Genomic DNA, 14,662 nt, shown 5'->3' with positions numbered 1-14,662 from the left:
AAAGTATGGGGGTTGGGGGACAGGGGGGTGAAGGCCCCCTGCAGAAACATAGATTTTTTTTTTGAACTTCACATACACGGAAGTGCTTTTCGATGTTAACCGCTTTCGTGTATGTGTGTTCGGTATTTTGTGAATCGGACAAATGCTAGTCAAGCATGTGTCCTAGATCCATGTATATATATATATATATATATATATATATATACATTATACATGCACACATGAACAAATATAGAGAGACAAGGAGCAAAAAGGGGAAAACTAGTTGTACAGGGACAATACTGGCATATGAAATACTAAAACAGACTGTTATAACTTCTTATGCAACATCAATGTAAAAATTACTCTGCATTCTTACTAAAAATCAGAAAACAGGATTCAAGCTGGTACTGCTTGTTTAAACCATGGTTTATTAAGGTCAAACAATAAAGCAGTGCTTCTGACCTCAGAACTTCTTCAGATCTAGGTTATACAGAGCAGTAACAAGTAATGCATACTTTCCTATTTTCCATATAAAAAGTAATTTAAATTGCAAAGATGGCTTTAACCCAAGAGCACTTGATAGGTTCATGGATTAGTACTAAGCTAACTGCCCTTGTGAGCCATTTTAAGCCTAGCCAATTATCCCTTGTGAGACTCAAACCCTGCACCTTGTGCTTGCAAGGCAAACACCTTAACCATTAGGCAACCCTCCCAACCACATCCAATGACCATGATTGGAAAAGGGGTACATACAGTGGATATAAAAAGTGTGCACACCCCTGTTAAAATGCCAGGGTTTTGTGATAAAAAAAGACACCACAATAAATTATTTCAAAACCTTTCCCACCTTTAATGTGAAATATAACCTATACAATTCAATTGAAAAACAAACAAATCTGTTAGGGGAAAAAATAAAATATTAAAAAATAAACGTACAATAAGCTGGTTGCATAATTGTACACACCCTTAAAGTAATACTTTGTTAAAGCACCTTTTGATTTAAATTACAGTATTCAGTCTTCTTGGGTACACACCTGCCATCCAATGAAAGATACTCTGCTTAACCCCAAATAAAGTTCAGCTGTCCTAGTAGGATTTTCCTAACATTTACTCAGTTGCCTGCTACAGCAAAAGCCATGGCTCGCAGAGAGCTTACAAAGCATCAAAGTGATCTCGTTATTGAAAGGTATCAGTCAGGAGAAGGGTACAAAAAATTTTCCACAGCATTGGACATACCATGGAACACAGTGAAGACAGTCATCAAAAAGTGGAGAAAATATGGGACAAAAGTGACATTGCAAAGAACTGGACGTCCCTCCAAAATTGATGAAAAGACCAGATGAAAACTGGTCAGGGAGTCTGCCAAGAGACCTACATCAACACTGAAAGGAGCTGCAGGAATTTCTGGCAAATACTTGTTGTGTACTACATGTAACAACAATCTCCCGTATTCTCCATATGTCTGGGCTATGGGGTAGGGTTGCAAGAATAAAGCCTTTTCTTACACAGAAAACATCCAGGCCCAGCTAAAATTTGCAAAACAATACATCAATTTTTCCAAAAGCATTTGGGAAAATGTGTTATGGTCTGATGAGACCAAAGCTGAACATTTGGCCATGATTCAAAAAGGTACGTTTGGTGCAAAAACACTTCGCATCACCAAAAGAACACCATCCCCTCAGTGAAGCATGGTGGTGGCAGTATTATACTTTGGGATTGCTTTTCTTCAGCTGGAACTGGAGCTTTAGTCAAGCTGGAGGGAATTATGAACAGGCACTGTTGGCCCAAAACATTCAGGCATCTGCTAGAAGGCTGAAGATGAACAGGAATTTCGCCTTTTAACATAACAATGACCCCAAGCACACATCCAAATCAACAAAAGAATGTTTACCAGAAGAAAAATAAAGTACTGGAATGACCCAGCCAGAGCACAGAACTAAATCCAATAGTAAATCTATGGGGTGACCTGAAGAGGACTGTACACAAGAGATGCCCTCGTAATCTGACATATTTGGAGCGCTTTTGAAAGGAAGAGTGGCAAATATTACCAAGTCAAGATGTGTCAAGCTGATAGACTCTTACCCAATAAGACTGAATGCTGTAATTAAATCAAAAGATGCTTCACAAAAGTATTAGATCAAGGGTGTGCACAGTTATGCAACCAGCATATTGTACATTTTTTAAATTTTTCTCCTAACAAATTTGTTGTTCAATTGAATTGTATAGGTTATAGGTCACACTAAAGGTGGGAAAAGTTTTGAAATGATTTATTGTGGTCTCATTTTTTATATCACAAAACCTGACATTGTAACAGGGATGTGTACACTTTTTATACCCACTGTACATACTTTGCCTCTTTATTGTGATTGGTGCTGTTTACTCCTTATCTCAGTACATACTCACTATCTGGCTGCTGATCAGTGTGCTAGGTAACAGGGGTGTGTACACTTTTTATACCCACTGTACACACTTTGCCTCTTTATTGTGATTGGTGCTGTTTACTCCTTATCTCAGTACATACTCACTATCTGGCTGCTGATCAGTGTGCTAGGTAACAGGGATGTGTACACTTTTTATACCCACTGTACACACTTTGCCTCTTTATTGTGATTGGTGCGGTTTACTCCTTATCCAAGTACATACTCACTATCTGGCTGCTGATCAGTGTGCTAGGTACACACCTCTCAAATGTATAGACTGCCACACAATGCCTAGATTTTTGCCTCACATTTTTGATCTGTTTTTCATAAAATTGTGGTTTTCTGGCAAATAATTGGCAAGTCATTAAAGACTGAAGACAGGAAATGATAAACATTTGAGTTTCAGATTTGATACCATTCAGAAAATTCATGCTAAAGGAAAACTTGTTATTCTATCAACTTTCTAAGTTTGTAACAGCAATATTTAAAAAACATCCATATTTTTGAGCCTTTGTGCCCCCATTATTTTTGGCTTTGTCCAGATTTCTTGCTGTAAGAGGTTGAGAGGGATCGCTAGGTAAAATGTCAAATAACAACATAAGCATCTATACCTGCAATTTAGTTACACTGCTATAATATACAAGAAAAAATATGGCAGTCAGACTAAACTCTGTGTGAAGTACTGTGATGGAAGAGGAGCATGGTGCTTAGCAGAACTCAAAGAGAAATCTGCTGCTTAGGACAGATGTGTAATTATGCTTTAGAAAGTGTATGTTAATCTAAGAAGACTGTGAGAAGAGATGCGAGAAAACTGCCCTCAGGTAAAGTAGTAACACAAACTAAAAGATAAACCAAGTGTGAAAATATTTGTGTGCATGCGTGTGTGTACATGCATGTGTATAAATGCCCAGGCTCTGAAAACATGGGAAAGAGGACAGAGAAAGCACCAGAGATGGAACATACATAATGACATTCATGTTGAACCAAACATACTGTGAATGTACTGATATATCTATACAAGTCTCTATATCTCTACAGATAGAGACAGAGAGATCCATACATACACTCATATATATATATATATATATATATATATATATATATCATCATCTTCTTTCGGCTGTTCCCTTTAGGGGTCACCACAGCAGATCACCTGTTCCAATTTCTTCCTGTCCTCTGCATCTTGCTCTGTCACACCAACCACCTGCATGTCCTCTCTCACCACATCCATAAGGTCCACTTCCAAATCTCAAAATCTCTAAATTCAAAATACTCTTCTCCAAGTATAGGCAGGGGGGAAGCCCCCGTGCACCCCCCATGTGGTGGCTACACCCCCCCTCTACTTAAATATATCAACTCAGAGATCGCACTTTACTACACTAAGATGAGTTATGTTATAGTATAGGAAATTAGAAGGGAACATGACTAAGGTTACAGCAGGCAGTCATGAAGCAGGTAATGGTATGTTTGCCATTTTCTGATGTGGAGTGCTGTGTCACTGTCCTGTATTTTTTTGATATTATGAGTTTCAGTATTTTGAGTTTGAGAGATTTTGGTTTCGGTATTTTGAATTTGGATATTTTGAGATTCAAGATTTACAAGTGGACCCATATATATATATATATATATATATATATATATATATATATATATATATATATATATATATATATCTGTATGTATATACAAGCTCGTGCGCACACATAAAATAAGGGCAAAACCACTCATCTCTTTAAATGTAATAAACCGTGATTTAAATGAGTAATACCATCTTGAATAATATTTTCTTACTTTTTACTAAGACCGTAAGTGATCTTTGACACAGATCCATTCGACCATAACACCATTTTCCTACTTTTACACATGAGCCGCAGTAGTTCATCTACGCCACACAATCGAGCACGTGTGCGCACACACACGCGCACACACACACACACACACACACACACACACACACACACACACACACACACACACACACACACACATCCCTATGGCCTGTTTAGTGTGCCCAATCCACCTACTGCATATGTCTTTGGAATGCGGGAATAAACCGGAGCACCCAGAGGAAACCCACACGAACAGAGGGAGGACATGCAGATTCTGCTTAGAAGGCAACTCAGCCAAGAATCAAACTGAGGAACCTCTTGCTCTGAGGCAACAACATTATCTGCTGCATGACACAGATCTTACATATAAAGTTATAACAGTCAATTTTAGTAATTTGTATGCCAGTATCATTGTAGTACAAGTAGTTTTCCCTTAAGGAAAGTATGCACTACTCTTAAGGCTCCCTGCCACAGTGTAGGGCATAAATGTGATATCCGGATGTACCATCCTCAGAACTGAAAAAGCCCCAGTAAGAATGACGATCTAAAGATACTAGCAGGTAACAAGTACATCCAAAAGGAAAAAGGAGCGGAGGAGGAGGGAGGGAGCAAATACTTCAACAGTGAAGAGAAGAACATCAACTGTTATGGTAAGATTTTACACAACTGCACTATGTCCTTACACATATCATTGTTGCAGTATTTTTACAGTAGGGACAGTAAAATAACTCAGGAAAAGACTGGGAGGAGGAAGAGCTGGCAGAGCCCTCTAATAAGCCATGGAGAATGGCCCTGGCAAAACCAGCTCTGGCCCTAGAAATCACATCCAACTTATAGCGCTCTGTAAAAGTATGCACAGTCCAGCTTCTGCCTCAAGAAGACTAATAATATCAAAACCATTGAAAAAAGCATCAAAAGAAAACACCGCCTCAACAGAAAGAAGGCTCTGTCCATGAAAGAAATAAAAATAAATGGCTTTAGATATCCAAGAAGAAATGGTTTGCTTGAAAACAGTCAAACCTAAAGACCTGGGATGAAAAGAAATAAAAAAAGCTGCTCAGAGTTATGAATGGCTTTAGTTTTATCCAAATAATATCTGAGCTATCTATGCAAATCCAAAGTGCGAAGAACCTTCTCGTTAGCTGATTCTGGAGAAGAGGGAAAAAGTGGGCAAATGAATAGACTTGATTAAGAGACAGCTCATTAACCACTTTGGGCATAAAAGAAGGATTAGTACAAAGAGACACCCTGTCCTTATAAAACACCAAAAAAGGAAAACTGCCATAAGGGCTTGCAAATCAGACACCCATCTGGCAGAGGTAAGGGTCAAAAGAAGAATAGTCTTCCAAAAACAAGGCTGCAAGGAAGCTGATGCTGCAGGTTCAAAAGGAGCCTGAGACAATTTCTGTAAAACAAAATTAATGCCCCAGAAATGAGGAACAGGTTTCCTGTGAGGTCTAATGTGAAGGATGCCTTTAAGAAACTGTCTGGTCTCAAATCTAGAATCCAAAGAGGGAGTCAATGGCAGACTAGCAGAAATAGCAAACAGGTGGGCCTTAACAGAATAATATGCCAACCCAGTATTGAGCAATTCACACAATCAAGAGATAACCAAAGGAACATCCACAGTACGTGGATCCAGGTTACGAGAAAGACACCAGAAAGAAAATCTCTTCCATTTGGACAAATACGATTTTCTTCTAGTGGGTTTCCTGGCCTTCTATAGAACCCTAAGCATGTCCTCAAAAACAGTGCCTAAAAGGGACCAAAACCCTATCACCCACAGTATCAGGTCAAAAGTGGACAAGTGAGGATGGATGACAGACCCCTTGTCTTGTGTCAGTAGGTCCACCCTGTGAGGCATCTTGTGGTGACTGCCATTGGATAGGTGCAGAAGAGGCAACCAATGCTGTCTGGGTCAAATGGGAGTCACCAATAAGATTTTGGGAGAGTCCTGTTCCATCTTGAACAGAACCCTCTGTATGAGATGAAGGGAGAGAAGGCATAAAGAAACATCACCTTCAAAGAAGAGCCAAAGAGATTTCTATTGTCAAGAGGAGCATCTATCAATTTAGCCTTAATACCAGCCGGCAAAGGCTGAAGGTGAAGCCAAGAATAATGTCTTAACAAAGAAGCAATGGCAGCAGCTCTAGAAGAAGCATCAGCTGCATCATAACTACAATTAACAGAATGATGGGCCACTTGAGAAGAGGATCATAAGAAAGAGAAGGCTGTAGCCTTCCCCTCAGAGTCAGGAACATCAGAAATAACCTGAAAAGTCTGACAGAGAAGAGCTAAAACATACCTGGTCATACAAATCTGATAGTTAATAGCCCAAAAGGCCAAGGTAACAGCGGTGTACACTTTCTTACTTAGTTGTTCCATGGCTCTACTGTCCTTGTCAAAGGGAAGTAATTTAGTGGAAGGCAACAGTTTGGAAGGTTTGCTTGAAGAGAGTGAGAAACAGAGGGATCAGCAGAAGAACATTTGTAAAGAAATTTGCAAGCATCAGGCACCTTATAATGCCTATCAGGATATTTAGGAGCTGGGGACTGAGAATCAGGAGCTTGAAAAGCTGATGAAAAAGTATCCAACAAGGCAGTAAGGACAGGATGCACAACAGAAGGCTTGGGAGACTCCATCTGGAGGAGTTCATAATACCTCTTCTGGACATCAGAAACCTGGGTATAGCCTCATTTAAAAAATTCCATCATTTGAGATATAGTATCCCCAAAGGAAAGTTCTTCAAAGGGAAACTCTGAACTAATGGAAGTCCTCCTCCTCAGAACCATATTCTAATGGAGAAGGGATCAGAGAGGAATAGGCTAAAGACTCTTCTTCAGAGTCAAAATCCTCATCAGCAGAGTCCTGCTCCCAAGGCCACTTAATAAAAGTACTGGGGGGGGGGGGGGTCAAGGCCATGAGTGCATTAAACAATTAAACAAATCTTGTGTGAAATCCGCCACTCACTCTGTGGATCCTTAGGAGCAGAGGAAATATGTTTTGTTTACTGCTTCGACTTTAAAGGGACATCATACCTTAACATCTTAGGAAGTTTGGACCCTTGCTGACGCATCAACTTAGTAGCAATCTCCTCTCTAACAAAAATCTGCAGAACACCCCTCAGTCCCTTCGATACGATCAGCTGTGGTTCCCACTCAACATCCGTAATGGATGCTGCACAGCCTCTGAGGACATGCGAGAAAGGGGATCCATGCTAGCCCCAAAAATGATCACAGAAGTGGACTCTGACAGAATAAGCAAACTATCTTCTGGGCTTTCTCCAGCCTCGAGAGAGATGTCCAGGAAAGTGATACAGTTGCCAAATCCAACATAACTTTTTTTGGTCATCTTCTTGGCAGATGGCTGACCCTCAGGCCGGGATGATTCCGCCACTGCACCAACAACATAAGACGTTGATTATCAAGGTAGATAGATAAAGAGGACAGACGATTATGAAAAGTCTTAAGGACAAATGCCTGACAAATCGGGCACGAAGTATGGTCGTGAGAAGCACCCAAACAAAACAAACACAGCTCATGACGGTCCTTATGATGAATATGTCACCCATACTGACATTATCTCTTTCTGGATGACATGTAACCTTACAACAAAAGTAAAGACATCAAAGATAAGAAGAATAACCCCAACGGGGCACTTAACTGAAACGGCTTGGTAACTAGCAGATGAAGGAACATTCACAGACAGGCAATATAAGATTGTGTTTGGACTGGTGGCAAAGAAATTCTGAGGTATGTACGTCCATATGTCACCTTTGTGTCCTATGTCATGAATGGGGAGCATACATGTGACGTACAACCATACCAGTAATGCTAAGGCTCTGGTATACTGGCAGGGGATCCAACAGTGACATGGAAGGACATCAATGTTCTGTGATCATAAGTAAACGGTGACTAGGTCTGTTAGAGAAGAAAACTTTCTGATGCAAAAATTTATAAAGAGGAAACAAAAACTAAAGGTAACATATCAAAAAGAGGGGAAAAAGGCAGATTTTTTTTTTACTCAGACATGCAAGAATTCCTCAAAATAAATCAAAAAGCAATCCTGATTATTTTTGCTTGTGAAATATTGCTGTGGCAAAGTAGTTCTGGCAGACTTAGTGCAGTGGAGGATTATGGGACATGTAGAGGGTGCTTAGCAGCATGGGAAAGTTCTGCTTGCCAAATGGTCCTAAAGCCTGCAACCCTTAGTACCCCCACTTACAACAGATGAACCTCCTCTTACCAGACCTGGTGATACCAAACACACACCCCCCCCACACCATACACAATGATCTTCACAGTTCCACATGTACTGGCAGTTTACTCCTCTGTGGCATTTCTATACTTCGATGTTTCTTCAATACACACCATGTCGGAGATGAAAGAAATCTCATAATACTTTCTTTAGAAAAATGGTTCCCTTGCACTTCATTTAGACTCCACATCTGAAAGTTTCTTGCCAAGGCAACAAACAAAGCAAGATACATATAAGCTCTTTTTTTTTTGCTATTTCATACCCACTGTGGTCATTAAAGGTTCAAAATTCACAAGCCATACTGTGTACTGTCATTTACAGATGCATTTTTTGTTTTCCTGTGATTATATATATATTGATAATTTTATACTCCGAAGTTGAAGAAAGCTGATAAACACTGACCATCGGGCTCTGTAAATCAGGAAATATAATGCTCTGTCTGATTCAGGTAAGCATAGTAGCAGAAAGACAGGACCTGAAACTTATAAATTTCCACTTTTTTAAAATAGACTACGTTACTTTAGCATTTTCTTACAAACTGTGTAAACACATATGTAGAAAACAAATATGAGTGAGTCACTGCAAACCATCATATGTAGAAAACAAGTAAGAGTCCATGCAAAACAGTCGCTGACACTTTTACTATGACCTCTCAAACTCTGAACTATTTCCCAATATCTCCATTCTAAATAAATGGGCTCGTGATCTGACAGCAGAGACAAAGGTGAATTTACCTCATCTGGTGTGTCCTTCACAGTGCATTACAGGCAAAATACAGCTTTACACGAAAAAAAGATCACATCAGGATGTCAGCCCTCATGACTGCATTACCAGTTGCAAAAAATTATATTAGTGATACCTAGCCAAGAGATTTGGATTGTGTAGAACTTAATGACTAGACAAAAACTACAGTTGTGTACACTTACATAAATATAGATGTTTGAGTGTATTCACTGTTGCAGTCATTACATTTGGGTAATCCTGCTGGCAGGTTGCCCTCAGTCAGCCAGAATTCCAAAGTCTTGGGTCCTGCGTCGGCTGCTGTCGCCCCTTCCCTGACGCCAGGTCATCAGGGGTATAAAAGAAGCAGCTGACGCCATTTTCTTCAGTTTTTCTTGCCCCAGATGTCAGGTGCCCCCTAAAAGGGTAGCCAAAATTTAAATACATACATATATATATATATATATATATATATATATATATATATATAAATACATGCACCAATATAAAAACTTTACCTTCATCTACAAGCAAATACACCACATAGGTTATATAAATCAGAGAAGGAAAGAAAAGTTCCAGCAGAAAAAAGGGGGATGGCAGGTGGGTAACCTGGACTGCAACAGTGAATACACTCAAACATCTACATTTAACTTAAGTGTACACAACTGTATTATGTTCTTCGTGTTTCACTGTTGCAGTCATTACATTTCGGTAGAGTCCCAAACCTATGGTTGGGAGGCAGGGGCTAAACAGCATTAAGAGCGGCTATGAGGCCATGCAGAACTGCAGTGGCAAAGCCTGCCCTAGATTTAGAGTAGAGTGGCAGATGATAGTGCTTTGTAAAGGTGTGCACTTAACTCCAAGTAGCAGCCTCTAAAATGTCTTTGGTTCGTACTCCCCTGAGAAAGGCTGCTGAAGTGGCTGCAGCTCTGGTTGAATGTGGCCTAATGCCCTTAGGCACTGGCTTGCCATGGTGTAAATAGCAGAAACAAATGCAGTGGCCTATCCATTTTGAAATAGTCTGCCATGAGATAGCCTTTCCTTGTGATCCTGCAGCATATGCCATTAGTAATGGCTCTGACTTCCTGAAATCTTTGGTTCTGTCCAAGAAGAATCTAAGCGGTCTGTGTATGTCCAAAGAATACAGAATGCTCTCCCCCTTGTTCTGTGGATTTGGATAAAAAGTTGGCAGATGAATAGTTTGGTTAAGAGCCACACTGGAAACCACCTTAGGCATAAATGTTGGGTTTGTCCTCAGAGAGACCCTGTCTGGATAAAAAATGATAAAAGGTTCCACAGCCATGAGTGCCTGTAGCTCTGAAACTAGTCATGCAGAAGTTATTGCTAGGAGCAGAGCTGTTTTCCAAGATAAAAACTTTATATCAGCAGTAGCAGCTGACTCAAAAGGAGGCAGGGTGAGTTTTTTCCAAGACATAGTTGAGGTCCCATGCAGATATTGGTGATCTCCTTGGAGGCCTTACATTTTTGGCTCCTCTGAGGTACTACTTTAATAAAGGATGAGAAAAGATTGGTGGCTCTGTATTGTAATGAGCCGAAATGGCAGAGGCATGAATTTTAATTGATGAAAAAGATAGGCCTTTGTCCAGCATCTCAGTTAAGTATTGCAAAATCTGAAGAATATTTGGTACAGCTGTATCAGTTCCTTGTGCCTGGTTCCAAGCACAGAATCTCTTCCATTTCCCAGCATAAGATTTTCTAGTACTAGGCCTTCTGGCTTGCAAAATGACATCCATCACAGCTTTACTGAGAGGTGTGTTTTGCATGACTACATTATCCATATTGCTGCCAGGTTTAAAGTACTGAGTTGGCTGTGCAGGATCTGACTGTTTTGCTGGGACAGTAGACGAGGTATTTGAGGTAAGGTCCAAGCTGGGCATTGAGACAAGTTCCTTAGGACTGTATACCAGTACTGGTGGGGCCAAGTCTGGGGCAATCAGTATCATCTTTGGCTTCTCCTGTCTGACCTTTAGGAGTACCCTGGGGAGGAGAGGCAGTGGAGGAAAGGCATATACTGACAGGTTTTTCCAGCTGAAAGATAGGGTGTCCACTTTCAATGCTTGTCTGTGATACGTCCTTGTGCAGAATCTTTTCAGTTGGTAGTTGTGAGGGGAGGCATCTATGTCCGGGAATTGCCATTTCCTTGTTATCATGCTGAAGACTTGTGGATCCAGCTGCCACTTGTGGGGATCCATGAGGTTTCTGCTTAGTTCGTCTGCCAGAGTGTTTTCCTTTCCTGGCAGGAATTGTGCCTGCAGATGTACTTAGTAAGACAATGCTATGTCCCACAAAATCATGGCTAGTCTGCAAAGGGAGTAAGAATGTGTGCCCCCCTGCTTGTGTATATACCACATGACCCTGGTGTTGTCTGTCTTTATCAGTAGTTGTCCCGGATGAAGTAGATCCTTGAAGGCTGTCAGGGCATTTTGAACAGCTAGCATCTCTTTTTGATTGATATGTAGATGCATTTGGTTTGAGGACCATGTGCCCTGAATGCATCTTCCTGCCATGTGGGCCACCCAGGCATAATCTGATGCATCCGTTGTTAGTGTCTGCCTGGCTGGGGGTAATGTGAATGGCTGTCCCTTGTTCTGGTGACAAGCCTTCACCCACCATCGAAACTCCTGTTGCAGGCAAGGAATGAGAGATTGTTTCCACGCTGTGGCAATGTTGAGTCCAAACACTTTTTAGGTACCATTGAAGTTTCCTCATATGCAGCCTTGCATATGGAATTAGTAGGATGCAGGATGCCATGAAGCCCAAAACCTGAAGAACTTTTCTTGCAGATAACTGGGCCTTTGTTGCCAACATTTTGAAACAGGTAGTCAGTTGCCTTTGTTAGGCTGGCGTGAGATAAGCCATCTGGGCAGTTGTATTTAAGCTTGCACCCAGGAATATTATCTCTTGAGAGGGTACTAGTTTTGATTTCTTTTCGTTGACTGTGTACCCTAGGCATGTTAAAAGTCTTTTCACAAATGCCAGATGCTGTAGAAGAATGTCCTTGTTCTTTGCTTGAATTAGACAGTCGTCCAAGTAAGGATATATTTGTATTCCCCTTTGTCTGCAGAATGCAATTACTGGTGCCAGGCACTTTGTAAAGACCCTGGGCGCAGTAGATAAGCCAAAGGGCAGTGCAGAGAATTGGTAATGCATTGAGCCAGCCTTGAATCTGAGGTATCTTCTGCATGATTGTCTTATTGGGACATGCAGGAATGCCTCTTTTAGGTCTAAAGTCACAAGCCAAGAATTCTTGTCCACCATGGGCAGAAGCTGCTGCAAAGTCAACATTTTGAATTTTGGTATATCCAAGAATGTGTTCAGAATAGATAGGTCCAGTATTGGTCTCCAGGCCTTATTCTTTCTGGGTACCAAGAACAATCTTGAGTAAAATCCTTGTCCCTGCTCTTGTTCTGGTCCTTGTTGAATGGCCCCCATGTTCATGAGGGATGAGACTTGTTTTTGCGCCTCTGCCCATTGATTTTTTGGCAGATCTAGCCAGCCGTTTAACTTTGGCAGGGTATGGAAATGGAACTTGTAGCCTTGTGACACTATATTTAGAACCCACTTGTCCTGGGTTATAATGTGCCAATTTTGAGAAAAAAGTGCTAATTTTCCCCCTAAGGGTGCTGCCAGGAGATAAGTGCTTGGTGCAGGCAGGGGGAAGTCATTGGGACTGTTTTCTGTATGGTTGTGATTTGGCTTCTCCAACTTTGGAGGTAGAAGCACCCCATTGCTTTGACCTATATGAACCTTGCGCCTGGGATCTGCCTCTAAGGCATCTGGATCTGCCCTTTGAGGTCTGTCTGACACAGGAAAGGACCAGTTCTTTGTAGGCCAGTGTCTACTAAACCTAGGTGGCTGTACTTGTAAAAAATCTTTGACAGTTTGCATAGATTTAGCTTTGTCCTCCATTTTCTTTAACACCTCTTCTGCCTTAACACCAAACAAAGTATCATGCTGTAAAGGTGCATCTAATAATTTAACTTTGGCATGATCAGGTAAATTTTGTTCCTTTAACCAAGCATGCCTCCTAATTACAGAACCCGTAACTGCGGCCCTGCAGGAGGCCTCCAAAGAATCAAAACCACATTGCAAAGTATGCTTTTCAACTTGTTCAGCTGCATGCAATAAATCCTGCATTTCCTTGTTTTTTGCACATTCAGAGTTTAACACCATTTTGTGTTTAAGCAATGCCATGACATGTTGCTGATATTTGAGCATATGAAACTGACACTTTAAGGCCCTTACAGCCAAGGTAGCAGATGTGTAAACCTTTTTTCTCCATCTATCCAGTGCCCTAGAATCCCTGTCAGAGGGGGTAGGGTTTTTTGCAGCAGAAGCCTTAACTCCTTTGGGACCCTGTGACATAGTTTCTGGGTCTGCCGCAGGGTTTTTAAAAAGGAATTTATGAGAGTCAGGAACCCTGTAATATCTGTCAGGTTTAACAGGAGCTGGAGGTAAGGAGTCAGGGGTCAGACTAGACTCTGAAAACACATCATCTACAATGTCTATCACAGGTGGAATGGCTAGAGGCCTGTGTTGAGAAAGTAAAAGGAAATCCCGGAGCCTTTTTTTAGATTCTGAAAAATCTTGGCTCTCCCAGTGGAAATGCTCCCTTCATGAATTGCAAGGTTTCCCCCAAAAAATAGTCCTCTGGAGGAGAAGCTGAAGGTATACATTCTTCAGCATCAGAATCCTCATGGGGGGGAGAGAATATTCCTGATCAGAAGAGGAATCAGAAGAAATAGAAACCTGACCTGAAGATTCATAGTCAGTCTCTTGCCTAGGCCTCTTATCAGGAGGGGGATGGGAACCCCTGATCAAGGTAATCAAGTCTTCGGCCATTTTGAGCATCTGTTTTTTGGGCATAGAGGCCTGTCCACGTGGCTCTTGAGTTTGTTTCTTTGCTTTAGAAGGTGCTTTAGTCTTTGCCTTTGAAGCTGAAGTCAGTTTAATGTAAAGATGTTTAGGTCAGAAGCCGGTGCCTGCTCAGCGGCTCCGGACCTATCTGAGGGAATAGTGTCCGAGGCTCCAATACCTTACCCATCTGAGGGAATAGTGTCTGAGGCTCCAATACCTTTTTCCAGCGGCATAGCCGACTCCACGTGGGAGTTGGTAGTGGCCTGCGACTCTAAAGTAGAGGGCGTCAGGGGCTGCAAAAGCGCCTCACTGAGAACCGGTGTACCGGCGACTGGCTTAAGAGAAGCTTCGTCGTCGGTTTTGGACCTCGGTTGTTTATCTCTCTCCTTTTCTTTGCGTTTTTTGTGAACTCCGGTAGTCGGATGGCTATCCGACGACATTTCTGGATAATTAAACTGGCGTCCAAAATAGTTCAAAGCTTAATAGTGCGTTGGTTAAATCTAGCAAAAAACGACAACCAGAAACATTGTGATCAGGGCCTAGGCAAGGAATACAGTAAGAATGAAAGTCATT

At 41.3% G+C, this 14,662-nt stretch overlaps 1 protein-coding gene across 1 annotated transcript in view; it reads right to left on the bottom strand.

Moving 5' to 3' along the window:
- Window positions 1-14,662, bottom strand: part of SPECC1L (sperm antigen with calponin homology and coiled-coil domains 1 like) — a 2,326,126-nt gene that overhangs the window by 1,353,130 nt on the left and 958,334 nt on the right. The window lies entirely within an intron of this gene.

Source organism: Protopterus annectens, chromosome 4.part0 (genome assembly GCF_019279795.1).
Source record: "Protopterus annectens isolate FY-2018-M chromosome 4.part0, PAN1.0, whole genome shotgun sequence".
Lineage (NCBI taxonomy): Eukaryota > Metazoa > Chordata > Ceratodontiformes > Protopteridae > Protopterus > Protopterus annectens.
This window is presented reverse-complemented; position numbering and strand designations above follow the sequence as displayed.